Below are 13,867 nucleotides of genomic sequence, written 5' to 3'. Positions count from 1 at the left end.
CAGCGTAAAATGAAGTTATTACGATCCATGGGATATAAAGTACATGAAATGTGGGACTGTGAATTTCGTCAAGTGTTAAAATCCAATCCAGCATTGGCCTCTTCTTTAAGCACACATCCTTATACTAATAAGACACCATTAAATCCAAGAGACAGCTTCTATGGTGGCCGTGTTAATGCCATTAAATTGTATCACGTCGCAAATGAAAATGAAGGCGAAGAAATAAAATTCTTGGATATCGTCTCCCTGTATCCTTATGTGAATAAATGTGGACGGTATCCAATAGGGCATCCACGAATATATCTACAGGGAGATCCAGAAATGCCCGACATTCAAGATGTCAACGGATTGGTCAAGTTGAAGATTTTGCCTAGCAGAAATGTGTTTCATCCAGTGCTGCCATTTCGCTCAAATAAGAAGTTGTTGTTTCCACTTTGTGCTGCCTGTGCCACAGCATTAAATCAAGATTCTGAATGTACACATTCGGACAGTGAACGAAGCCTAACAGGAACATGGGTGTCCTATGAAATTCAAAAAGCCATTGAACTTGGGTATCAAGTCATTGAAATTTACGAAATTTGGGATTACGACATCACCGTATATGATCCAGAAACCAAGACTGGCGGATTATTCAGCGAATACATTAACACATTTTTGAAATCGAAGCTGGAAGCTTCTGGATGGCCTGCCAATTGCGTCACCGAAGAAGAAAAGCAGCAGTATATCCAAGTGGTACAACAACGGGAAGGCATAACTTTGGATGCAGCAAATATAATGACAAATTCAGCACGTCGTAGTCTTGCAAAGCTCTGTTTGAATGCCTTCTGGGGACGACTCGCTATAAGAGACAATTTCAGCCAAACGACCATCATTAACGACCCCAAAGAACTGTATCAAAAATTAACTGCTCCAGACATAAAAGTCAACCAAATTTTACCTGTTAACGATTCGATGTTATACATTTATTGGCAGTATGAAGATGATGTTCCAGTACAAAATCACAATGCTAATGTTGTCCTTGGAGCATTTACAACGTGTCAAGCTCGTCTGGAACTCTACAAATATTTAGAACTGCTGCAAGAAAGAGTACTATATTTCGATACAGATTCCGTAATATTCACGCAGCGACCATCACAGCCCACAATAGAACCAGAAGTATTTCTTGGTTCAATGTCAAATGAACTGGAATCAATTGGACCAAAAGCATACATTAAAAAATTCGTGTCTTGTGGCCCAAAACAGTACGCCTTGGAAATCTACAACCCCGACACGAAATCAACCAGTTATGTATGCAAAATTCGTGGATTCACACTCAATTATACTGCAAGTCAAAAGCTAAATTTTAATAGTCTGGAGCAAATGATCATAAATCAATCGAGTGAAAAAATCTCCATTAGCACGCCGCACAAAATTTACAGAACCCACGATCATCATCTTGCCACAAAACCTGAAGAAAAGAAGTACAGTTTCAACTATAAAAAACGCCGATTAATACCAGACACATACGAGACATTGCCCTATGGGTATAAAAAAGCCAGAACAGAATAACAGCCATATTTTTCCCTAATCCCACCAACATCACCTCCCAAAGATGGGGCAAAGAATCAACGCAACACGGGACATGCTTCAACGAGGCCACAGCGGAAAAACAAAACTCAGATGACATCACCTTGCAGAAACCCGTGGAGAAAAAAAAAGAAAAGGAATTCAGGTACGTCACATTTGCGTTTCTTTTCTCACCTCACTCTTTCTCTTGATCAGTTAGTTCGATGTTAATAATCTGTTTTTTCTTCTTTCACAGGAAACAAAGTAAATATTACCATGTATATTCATATGTTTTATTTTCTCTTTACAGAATTTGTACCCGTCACCGACACGTCTTCCTTTGAAGAAAAGAAATTCTGTATTCTATTTCACATGCTAAAATAAATGTACAAAAACATGATTCTGTGTTTTTATTTCACATCCTAAAATCAAATTCTTTTTCCTGTACTGCGATTTCAATTTATTTTTTCTGAATCAGTTTACCGATAAAATAAATCAATGTTTTGCGGAAAAAAAATCAAACTAAATTTTTGTTTCAGAAAATTTTTTTGTGTACGAAAAAAAAACTGATTCAGAAAATTTTTGTGTACGAAAAAAAAATGTTTTCAGAAAAATTTTGTGTGTACGAAAACAAAATTCTGTTTCAGAAATTTTTTTGTGTACAAAACAAAAACTGTTTCAGAAAATTTTTTATGTACAAACAAAATTCTGTTTCAGAAAAAAATTTTATGTACAAACAAAATTCTGTTTCAGAAAAATTTTTGTGTGCAAAACAAAAATCAGTTTTCGTCACGAAACTGCTCCGACTAAATGAATCGATTCATTCTGATAGTGTTGGCAACACTGGAAAAATTTCGGTAAGTATCGCTCAGACCCTGAGTTACAGCGAACACAACTAGATTCGAACCAGCAACCTTAAATGTCTGATTCATCTCTAAATACAGCCAACTAAACAATAAGATTATGTGTATACGTCAATGCTTTGCACTGAGTCAACAAGGTTTTCTTCAAGGTCAAAAATCGCACACGAAGTAAAAAGATGACAACACAGATCTTCTATCTTTCTATATGAAACATAAACCTAGTATAAACTGCTCGCACTGAAATGTGTAATGTAACATAATCTGCTCGTCTTCTTTTCATACGCGAAACTGTTCGCACTGAATGGAGTACGGCGGCTCAGCGCCTCAATCCACAACGAAGTAAGTTCATGTTTCCTCCTATCATTATTCATCATCGTTTCAAGGAGACGTTAAACTCAACATTTCTTAAACTAACACAAAAAAAAATCGAACTCGGGACCATGACATAGTAATCAACAAACTGAACTTCTCAATGGAGTACGGTGACTCAGCTCTTATTTCTGATGTGTGAGATCTCTGCTTCAATCCGCAAGCAAGTAAGTTTATGATGTTTTCTCATTTCTCATCATCGTTTCAACTGGGACGTTAATTTTTTCTAACACTAGCACCAAGAATCAAACTCGGGACCATTGCATAGTAATCAACACACGTGTACGATGGCTCAGCGTTTGCCTCTACTGTATGAGGTCCCTGCTTCATTCCTCAGTCAAGTAAGTTCATGTTTCGTCCTATCATTTCTCATCGTTTTCGCGGGGACGTTAAATTCAACATTTCCAAGAATCAAACTCGGGACGATTCCAAGGTATCCATGTTCACCCCTAAAGCGGAACAAAAATGCCCCCTAAAAGGGAACGAGGTGGACCACTGTATCCATGTTCACCCCTAAAGCGGAACAAAATGGCCCCTAAAAGGGAACAAGGTGGACCACCCAAATTTATAGTAATATATATTAGGGTCCAGTACTATGATACCAAATGTTTAAATTTGTCAATTTCTAAAACTTAAGGGGTGGGCCAAAGTATCATTCCCAAAAAAAAAATCAAGGGGTGCACAAATGTACCTATGTTTCATAATAGGGGATGGACCCCTATACATGACCATATAACCATATAAGGTAATAGGACCTCATCCATTGGAATAAATTAGGTCAAAAAACCAAACACGTGATACAACGTATTGCTTACGTTTATATTTTGGCAATTTTATACCCCTAAAAGGGAACGAGGTAGACCACCCAAATTTATAGTGATCTATATTAGGGTTTTATACTATTATACCAAATGTTTAAATTGGACGATTTCCAAAATTTAAGGGGTGGGCCAAGGTACTCCTCCCAAATTTTTAAAGGGGTGCACAAATATATCCATGTCTTATGAAAGGTAATTGACCCTGTATATGCACATATATCCATATAGGGTAATAACACCTCATCAAAGGGGGATAATAACACCTCATCCAAGAGGATAAATTAGGTCAAAAAACCCCCGAAATTTGAATTTTTTGGCAATTTTTTACCCATGAAAGGGAACGACATAGACACCCAATACTAGTAGAGGTACATAATGTGGTCCTAGGCTACCATACCAAATTTTTAGATTTGGCAATTTCCAAAATTTAAGGGGGGGGGTCCTATGTACCCCTGCACCCCTTCGGTAGGTCTACCCATAAAGCCTAACACCACGTGACCCCATGACGTAATGCTAAGGTGTGCGCATGGGTGTATCAAAGGGAACAAAAATAAAGTAAGCTATATATATATATATATATATACATCCTATAAGGTAAAAAAGGAAATAACATTCTTCAAATTTATAACCATAAAAAAGAAACAAATAAACTCATACGTGAAACTGCCCCATAAAGGCGGATCGTAAACTATGTAAACTAAAGGGACCGGGGCGCAAAATTTCAGCGGCGTCACACTCCAGGGGCGCAAAAATTAAAATCAAGTAACACAAAATAAGCTATACATACACCTGTACTCCATCATAAGGTAACAATCTCCAAATTTTATACCGTAAAAGGAACAAAATCAACAACCTACCCCATAAAGGCGAACGGGGGTGTGGCCTAGGGGCGCTAAATTGAAATTATATACCGCAAAGTAAACTATACATACACCTATATTTCATTAAAAAGTAACGATCTCCAAAAATTTTATGCCGTAAAAGAAAACAAAATCAACCCCCCTCGGTAAAACTACCCCATAAAGACGTGGCCTAACACCACGTAACCCATAAAGGCGTGGCCTAACATCACGTAACCCAAAAAAGGCATGGCCTAACATCACGTGACCCTATGACGTCATAACATGTAATCCCAAAAATGGGCGCCGGGCGCCCGGGGCGCAAAATTTTGGCGGCGGGCTCCATGCTCCAGGGCCTAACATCACGTAACCCAAAAAAGGCATGGCCTAACATCACGTGACCCTATGACGTCATAACATGTAACCCCAAAAATGGGCGCCGGGCGCCCGGGGCGCAAAATTTTGGCGGCGGCGGCGGGCACCACGTTCCAGGGGCGGAAAAATTTGCCTCAAGTGGGGCGATTACTACTCCTTCTTCCAGTTGCAAAATCCTACAGTAGAGAAATCTGCCATGGTTTTAGTAAAAACTTTTTTAAAACTGTTTTTCAAGATATACATACAGGAAAAACAGAAAATGACGTTAATTTTGGATAGACGTGCAGCCACGGAAGGAACCAAGTTGGTACAAATTTCAATGTTCGATCTTCAGGGAGTGTTGTGGAAAATTTGTAGGTAACGCTAAAATCTAATTGGGCTTTAAAAGTTTCGAAGGGTGGGGAGAATCTGAACCACTTGCTAGACGTGGAGATTGAGAAGTTTTTTTTTATAGACACTAATGGTGATGGTGACCAATACAAGATTTGAATTTCCATTGTCAGTTTCAGGTTGTTATCCATCAGCTGATCTACAATTTGAATTAATTTTTCTCTTCTTTTCTTTAACAATGGCACTGCTTTGGCCCACGTGCTGTCTTCTTTTCTTTTTATTATGACAAATCGATCCATTTTAAACAATAAAACAACACTAAACAGAAACAAGAGATGAGAAACTTCATATCAACGTTATATTCACAGTAACACACATAAACACAGCTGTCTAAATAACGTTACTGTTGGAGAAAACACGCTGCAAAACATGTCCTTTCAAAAACAGTGGCGCACTTGCGCACAGCCCAGTTGACGAAGTTGAACAATACATTAGAAAGAACATGCAAAGAGACCTACGTTACCCGCACACGAAGAAAAATATCTTTTTAGGCAGGTTTTGAGTTATATTTCCGAACCTAAACAGTGTTGTAAGTCTTCCATCGATTGTCGAGGTTGGCACAATAATGGTGGTATTTTTACACGAATCCGATACAGCAAGAGTCGGTATATTAAATTTTAAAAAAAAGATAATTCCACATTTTCTCTTTTCTCATTGTAATGCTATAAGTGTAGTGGGAAAGGAATCTTTTAGATACTTAGAAAGCAAAATTTTTTCTTGCCGCTACCGCTTTCTTGGAAGACTAAAGATAAAATCTCAAGGCAGAAATATTTGAAACTGAGCATGAAACTTTTAATAAGTACTAAGTCAAATTCGAAATATTTTTGCCTTGGAACCAAGTTGTAAATCTTTCACAAATCTGTAGCTGTACAAAATAAAAAGGCACACTAAGAACTGCGTACTTTCAATTAGAATCTACTATTTTCATAAAGATACTAGCTCACACACACAATTAATTATAATGTCAGTCCAAGATTCATCTTACACTGGAGAAATAGTTATGCTTCATTTTTCATCATTTGACCATAAAACAAATGCCGGAGATATATACTAACCTCGTATACAAATGTGTGGTGTTGGGTGTATAACTCGTTGAGATATGATGCTTTACTTTTTAAATTTCCAATACTTCCGCGTACTCCTAAAAAAAACGTAATAAAGAAATAAAGTCCATTTAAGAAAAAATATTCAATTATAACTGAACAATCTTCACAAAATTTGCAATCGCTCAGTGAAAACGGCATCTTTCCAGAGCTTGTAGTTTCCGAAATATCATCGTTAAAATAATTTGCCACAAACATATAAACGTTTCTTGACCACAAACATATAAACGTAGAATTTTAATATATAGTAATTTCAAAATTTTATTTTTCCTGCAAATGAGTGTGTGCACGGTTTGTGGTAGTTTTCGACGTAGCTAATACAGTGTCGCTACATTCTATACTTCATTTATATTCCCTGGTAATTGTTACAGAAATTTCTTCAATAAAACTGTAATTCCTTTCATATCCAGGAATTATTCATTGACAATCGACGTTTCCATTCCAGTATTTCATCATTTTTCCCGAGATATTTGGGGAAGAACTCCTGCTATACAATTTTCTGGGAGGACGCGTCCCCCTCATCACCCCCCGGCTGGCACGCCCATGCCTATAAAGATTAGAAGCTATAGGGTCTACTAATGACACATATGCCTTTAAAGAGGGTGCCGCTTTAGGACTCCAAAAGGGGTGCCGGATTAGGGTTTCAGCACATGGCGGAAACAAACGTAATAGTTTCGCAATTAAAGCTTATAATGCATTACTAAACACGTATTTACTTACTTTGTAGTTCCTTAATTAGCTACTATAATGAAAATTTTGCCTACTCATACTCATTTATCGTGAAACTTCAGATTTCTCTGACACTACCAAAACTTGCAAGTCACTCAAATCACAATGCCTACTGATTCTCAGCCCCCAATCTGTGTAGGATTACTTTCTAATATCAGCGCCTTTTCTTAATCGGAGTAAGTAATGTGCCCAGCACAACACCTGGCTATTTACGCTTCACAGAGACGCTAGAGACTGGGGCGCCGGATTAGGGATAGGGGGCTGATATTGGTAACTTTCCTCTCTCTCTCTCTCTCTCTCTCTCTCTCTCTCTCTATATATATATATATATATATATATATATATATATATATATATATATATATATATATATATATATGTACGTATGCATGTATAATCTCCAACATATTTAAATTAGAAAAATGTTTCAGAAACATTTCCGGTAAGATTAATTTTAGGTATAACAAGGAATATGTACTTTTATTGTAACTGAATCATATATTATGAGAATAATGTAAAAGTATTTCTTTGATATATAATAAAATACTGTCAGCTAAAAGCACAAACTATATTTCATAAACATGATAGTAAACAGTTTCTATTCATTTGAAATATCTGTTTTAACTTTTTTAATTAAACATTAGATAAAACATTCTGAAAACAATTCTAAAATACTATATGAAAATATTTTATTTAACCCTACGAAGTCCAAGGGAGGGGGTTTCTCGAACCCACTCGCTTGTATTTCTTGAAAAAAAACGTCATTGTCTTGGTGAAAATATTGAGAATTTTATTTATTGTGTATTATTACTTCTTTGATAAATCCACATCATTAATTTGCATTTTAATTTAGTAATTTGTAAGTTAAAAATTATTTCTAAGTAGTGGGCTCATCGAACCCCCTCCTTGGACTTCAATGTGACATAATTTCTACAAGTATATTTCCTGAAAAACTCCGTCGTAAGTCTTGATTAAAATATTGAGAATTTTATTTGTTGTCTATTATTACTTCTTTGATAAATCAACATCATTAATGTGCGTTATTATTTAGTAACTTGTAAATTAAAAATTATTTCTAAGTAGTGGGCTCATCGAACCCCCTCCTTGGACTTCCATGTGACATATTTTCTACAAGTATATTTCCTGAACTTAGATTTTTTCGTTTGTATTTAACAAGGATTGTGTTCTTATGTTGGGAAACAACATACCAGCCACGAGTAAGTTCTGAATGCTTATTCTATATTCATTTGTTGTTAGATGGCATTATGTGAATTATAGTATGTTATACTGTGGGTTCGAGGAGCCTCCTCTTGGACCTACTTGAGACAAAAAACATTCTTGGACTTCCTAGGGTTAAGTTACAGGAGAAGGTAACAAAAACATTTCCATACAAAATTAATAGGTGTTTTAAAAATATTTCTGGAAAATATTTCTCATATTACGAACGAATTTATTTTTAAAATATTCGAAACATTTTTAAAATTATATTTCATAAGTTGCCTTGTAACAATAGAAAAGATTGCAAGTAACACGTTGGACAACATTTGTAAAATCTATGGAATATATTTCCTATTTTTTTATATATCATGTATGTAAAACATTTTCAGTATTACTTTGAAAACATTTTCTCTCTCAACATTGAAAACATATTACATTATATTCAACACAATAGTACAATTTGTGAAAAATTTCCTTAGATTATTTTCCTTATAACGTTCTAAAAATATACTTATTGTACTTCATAAAATGTTTTCCAAACGTTTTTAAAACATATTTCCGGTAAATATTTGGGATATTTCTCAGGTATAACAAAGAATATATTTTCTCCAGTAACGGAAGAGTATATTCTGAAAACAATGTAAAAATATTTCTATAATATATCAGCAAATGTTGTTCACTAAAAACACAAAATTTATTAATTTTTAATATGTTTTCTTTTCCCTGTTTTAAAGTTTTATATTCAAAATTCGATAAAATATTCTGGAAATAAGACTAAAATATTGTACGAAAATATTCCGTTTAAGTTATAACAGAAGGTTACCAAAATACTTTTGTTAAAATTAAGTAAACCTTTTTAAAACATTTCTGAAAAATATTTCTTATATTACGAAAGAATTTATTTTTAAAACATTCTAAACGTTTTAAAAATATATGTTCAATATGTTTTTTTTTGTAAAAATAGAAAATATTTCAAATAACCTATGAGAAAACTTTTTTCAAATATATGGAATATATTTCCTTTCATTGTTTCCCATATCATATATTGAAAACATTTTTTTATCATTTCGAAAATATTTTCCTTCTCAACAGTGAAAACATATTAGATTATATCCAATAAAATATTTCTAATACATTTTGTGAATATTTTCCTGGATATACTTTCCGGCTAACATTCTCAAAATGTACTTTCGGTAATTTCTAAAATGTTTTCTAAACATTTTTGGGAAAATATTTTCCGGAAATATTCGGAATACATTAGGGAAACCAGCATGGAAATCTCCAGAGAAGGAAAACCTTTTGGAAACCAAGGAAAATGTTTTCTTTTGGTTGAGAAAATATTCCTTGCTGTGTGGGTAAGTGGTTAACCGGAAGTAGTTAAATTTGGTATCGACCGATTTGTTTTGTCAAGCTAAATCGATTGATATATAGATTGTATATGTTTCGTTGCTGATTATACCCTACCCAAAAAAACTAAATTAGGCTCAGTAAACCGTAAGTGGTTAACCGGAAGTAGTTAAATTTGGTATCGACCGATTTGTTTTGTCAAGCTGATTCGATTGATATATAGATTGTATATGTTTCGTTGCTGATTATACCCTACACCCAGAAACTAAATTAGGCTCAGTAAACCGAAAGTGGTTAACCGGAAGTAGTTAAATTTGGTATCGATCGATTTGTTTTGTCAAGGTGAGTCGATTAGCATATAGATTGTATGGGCCTTATGCAGAGTCGTTTTGAAGCGAGATTAGTGTCATACTAAAGAGTTCGACTAACCTAAGTCTCCTGCAATAGTCAGTAGTTTAGTATGACGCTAATCATACGTCGAAATACTCTGCATAAGGCGGTATAGGATTAGTTGCTGATTATACCCCACCCCCGGAAACTAAATTAGGCTCAATAAACCGGAAGAAGTTAAATTTGGTACCGATCGATTTGTTTTGTCTAGCTGAATCGATTGATATAGAGATTGTATATGTTTCGTTGCTGATTATACCTCACGCATGGAAACTAAATTAGGCTCAGTAAACCGGAAGTCGTTAACCGAAAGTAGTTAAGTTTGGTACCGATCGATTTGTTTTGTCAAGCTGAATCGATTGATATATAGATTGTATATGTTTACTTGTTGATTATACCCCACCTCTGGAAACTAAATTAGGCTCAATAAACCGGAAGTAGTTAAATTTCTTACCGATCGATTTGTTTTGTCAAGCTGAATCGATTGACGTACAGATTGTATATGTTTCGTTGCTGATTATACCTAACGCACGGAAACTATATTAGGTTCAGTAAACTGGAAGTCGTTAACCAGAAGTAGTTAAGTTTGGTATCGATCGATTTGTTTTGTCAAGCTGAATCGATTGATATATAGATTGTATTTGTTTCGTTGCTGATTATAACCCATCCCCGGAAACTAAATTGGCGGTCAGTAAACCGGAAGTGGTTAACCGGAAGTAGTTAAATTTGGTACCGATCGATTTGTTTTGTCAACCTAAATCGATTGATATATAGATTGTATATGTTTCGTTGCTGATTATAACCCACCCCCGGAAACTAAATTGTGGTGAGTAAACCGGAAGTAATCAACCGGAAGTAGTTAAATTTGGTACCGATCGATTTGTTTTATCAAGCTGAACCGATTGATATATAGATTGTATATGTTTCGTTGCTGATTATAACCCACCCCCGGAAACTAAATTGGCGGTTAGTAAACCGGAAGTGGTTAACCGGAAGTAGTTAAATTTCATATCAATCGATTTGTTTTGTCAACCTGAATCGATTGATATATAGATTGTATATGTTTCGTTGCTGATTATACCCCATCCCCGGAAACTAAATTATTCCCGAAGTAGCTGTTCTTAACTATTACCCAAATGAAATATTTTAGGTAGAATACTATATGAAATATTAATAGTGAAGGCAGTAAAATGATAATGTATGTGTTTTTTTTTCTCAATAAACCGTATATGGGAGTGAGTATGCATGGGAAAGTATGTCATTCTGTGGTGCAGTTTTACTATACAGATCCATAGATTGTAAAATGTACGAAAAAAATTGGACGTCTTTAATTTGCCTATTTCATGTCGAGAACAGGACCAACCAACCTTCGCGGGGCTTCTAACCCCAGGGGTGTAGCCAGCAGGTTTATGTAGGAGGGGCCCGTCGTTTTTGAGGGGGGGGCAGTTACAAAGCCAAAAGAAATTATATGTAAACTTTGTTATTTTTAAGTGACTGAAGCGAGGTAATCTTACAATGATGTTTCAAAAGCTGGTCATTTGGGGTGGGGGCAGGAAATCATTTGGGGGGCCTGGCCCCGATGGGCCCCCCCGTGGCTACACCCCTGTCTAACCCGTTCCTACTACTACTACTTTTACTATGAATCCGTATAATAAAAGCTGCACGCATTGTGGTACTATTTGCCAAGGCGAAAGATTGCTAAATACAAGCAAACAACAAGATGACAGTAAGTGTATGCTTTTGGAGGCATTACTGGAACAGACGGTTCTACTAATTTTTGATACATTTCTTACATTTTCAGGTTAGGTTAGAGCATTGTATTTCCTATAGCAGAATATGCACTAAATGAGGAGCTCCATTACTACTTGCAGATTGACTTCATGGGGGTTAGTATAAATATAGAGTAGACGCATGGGGCAAGGTTCTAGAACACAGGTCCCCCTTCCCAATTAATTGTAACAAAGACAGAAAACAACGTGCCGTGCGGGGCTCTAACCCGCCTTCACTCGCTGACGCTCGCTCAACAATACTATGTGAATTAAATGTTAAACTTTGATACAGAAAAGAACCAATCTAGCTGTTAACCTATATGGGGGGACTTGTGTTCTAGAACCTTGCCGACGCGTGGCATATTAAGTACAGTGCATATAACACGAAACAACTTTTGCTAGGTGCCCACTAAAAAGCACAAATGCTTTCTATTGGAATCAGTGCAGGAGCACAGCAAGAGGGCCCGAGCGGCAACGAGGGGGTGCGTACGTAGGGAACAGGCACGTCAGCGACGGGGACTCTGCGCGTAAAGAAGGATAATGGAAAAGCACACTTACGCTTACAATGATTTCACTATCACTCAAAATGCGGCTTCGTTCGAGCAGCCGGTTCTACCAAATAGAAAATTCATAGGTAAAATATTATAAGAAAAATTTTTCGTGAAGGAATAAGAGTGTGAATATAAGTAATTACTGTCAGTGTATAACATATTGAAATGAATTTTAAGTGATCAGTTAAAGTATTGCATATGTAAGTGTGGTCTTCCACTATTCTTTTTAGACTTATATTCTCCGTCGCTGACGCGCCTGCTCCCTACGGACGCATCCCGTCGCTGCCGCTCGAACCCTGTTGCTGTGCTCCTACCCTGACTCGGTTATATAGTATTCCTGCTTTTTAGTGGGGAGCTGATATAAATTGGTTCGTGTTTTATTCACTGAAATTGTTACGCTTTACGTCTACGCTGTATTTGTACTGACGCCTGAAGTCAATCTGCAAGCACTAATGGAGCTTCTGATTTAGTTCATGCTCTGCTAAAAGAAATGCATTGTTCTAACCTGATATGAAACAGTAAGAAATATGTCAAAATTTGGTAGAACTGTCTGCTCGAATAATGCCCAAAATTCATTTCAATTTGCTGTGTACTGACATTAATTACTTACATTCACACTTTTATTCCTTCACAAAAAATATGTTTCACATCGTATGTTACGTATGAATTTTCTGTTAGGTAGAACCGACTGCTCGAGTGAACCCCTTTGGGAAATGACCCTCGGCAATTGTTGCAATGCCAATCGTGTATGACTTCAAAGTTAGAAACAACGAGCCCTATGGAAGTTCTAACCCCTTCGCTCACTCAGTTGTGTTTTGTTTAGCCTTTTGTAGCACTACTGTCTTAAATCTAGTGAAAAAATCCACAAAATCGATGAATATTTGGTAGGCCCGTTTGCTAAAGTAGTGCCCCCATTGTATATGTGCATAATCAGTGGGAGGATATTACCCCAGTTGAGAGCACTCTCAAACTGCAACCATTGCCCTGTTGCACCTACACACCCTCACAAGACACTTGGCTACCGTAACTGTGCTACAGAATTCGGTGTGGAAATCATAATAATGTAACGGATTTTTGACTGTTCGAATATTTTGTTCATTAATTGAGTAGACAGCTCCCTCGCATTTTAGATTACAGTACTTACTCCAGTGCCAGCATGTGATGATGGATACTTATCAATGTTGCCACTGAAGTTCAAAAAATATATTCCAGCTCAATTAAGTATCCTCTACATGACTATATTATTATAATTTCCACTGCTAATCGTGAAACGATTCAAAGGAAACCGAATGTCTTATTTAGGGACCGTGGTTGGGGCTGGTGGTGGTTCCAGTCAGATGTGTTTAAGAGAACTCTTGACATAGGGAATATCCTCCTAATGTTTATGCGCACATTAACAACGGAAGTCTCTTTGGGTCAAAAACCTGCTTTCAGGTGGAACAGCAATTCCTCATCATTAAAAAGAAATGAAATTAAATATTTAGTTTCACGCCCCAGGAAAAGCACCGAGCCTAAGGAAGATGGTGATAATGAAATGTGAAAAATGGTGGTATGAAGAAAG

Source organism: Thermobia domestica, chromosome 18, assembly GCF_964235325.1.
Source record: "Thermobia domestica chromosome 18, izTheDome1.hap1.1, whole genome shotgun sequence".
Taxonomy (NCBI): domain Eukaryota; kingdom Metazoa; phylum Arthropoda; class Insecta; order Zygentoma; family Lepismatidae; genus Thermobia; species Thermobia domestica.
This window is presented reverse-complemented; position numbering follows the sequence as displayed.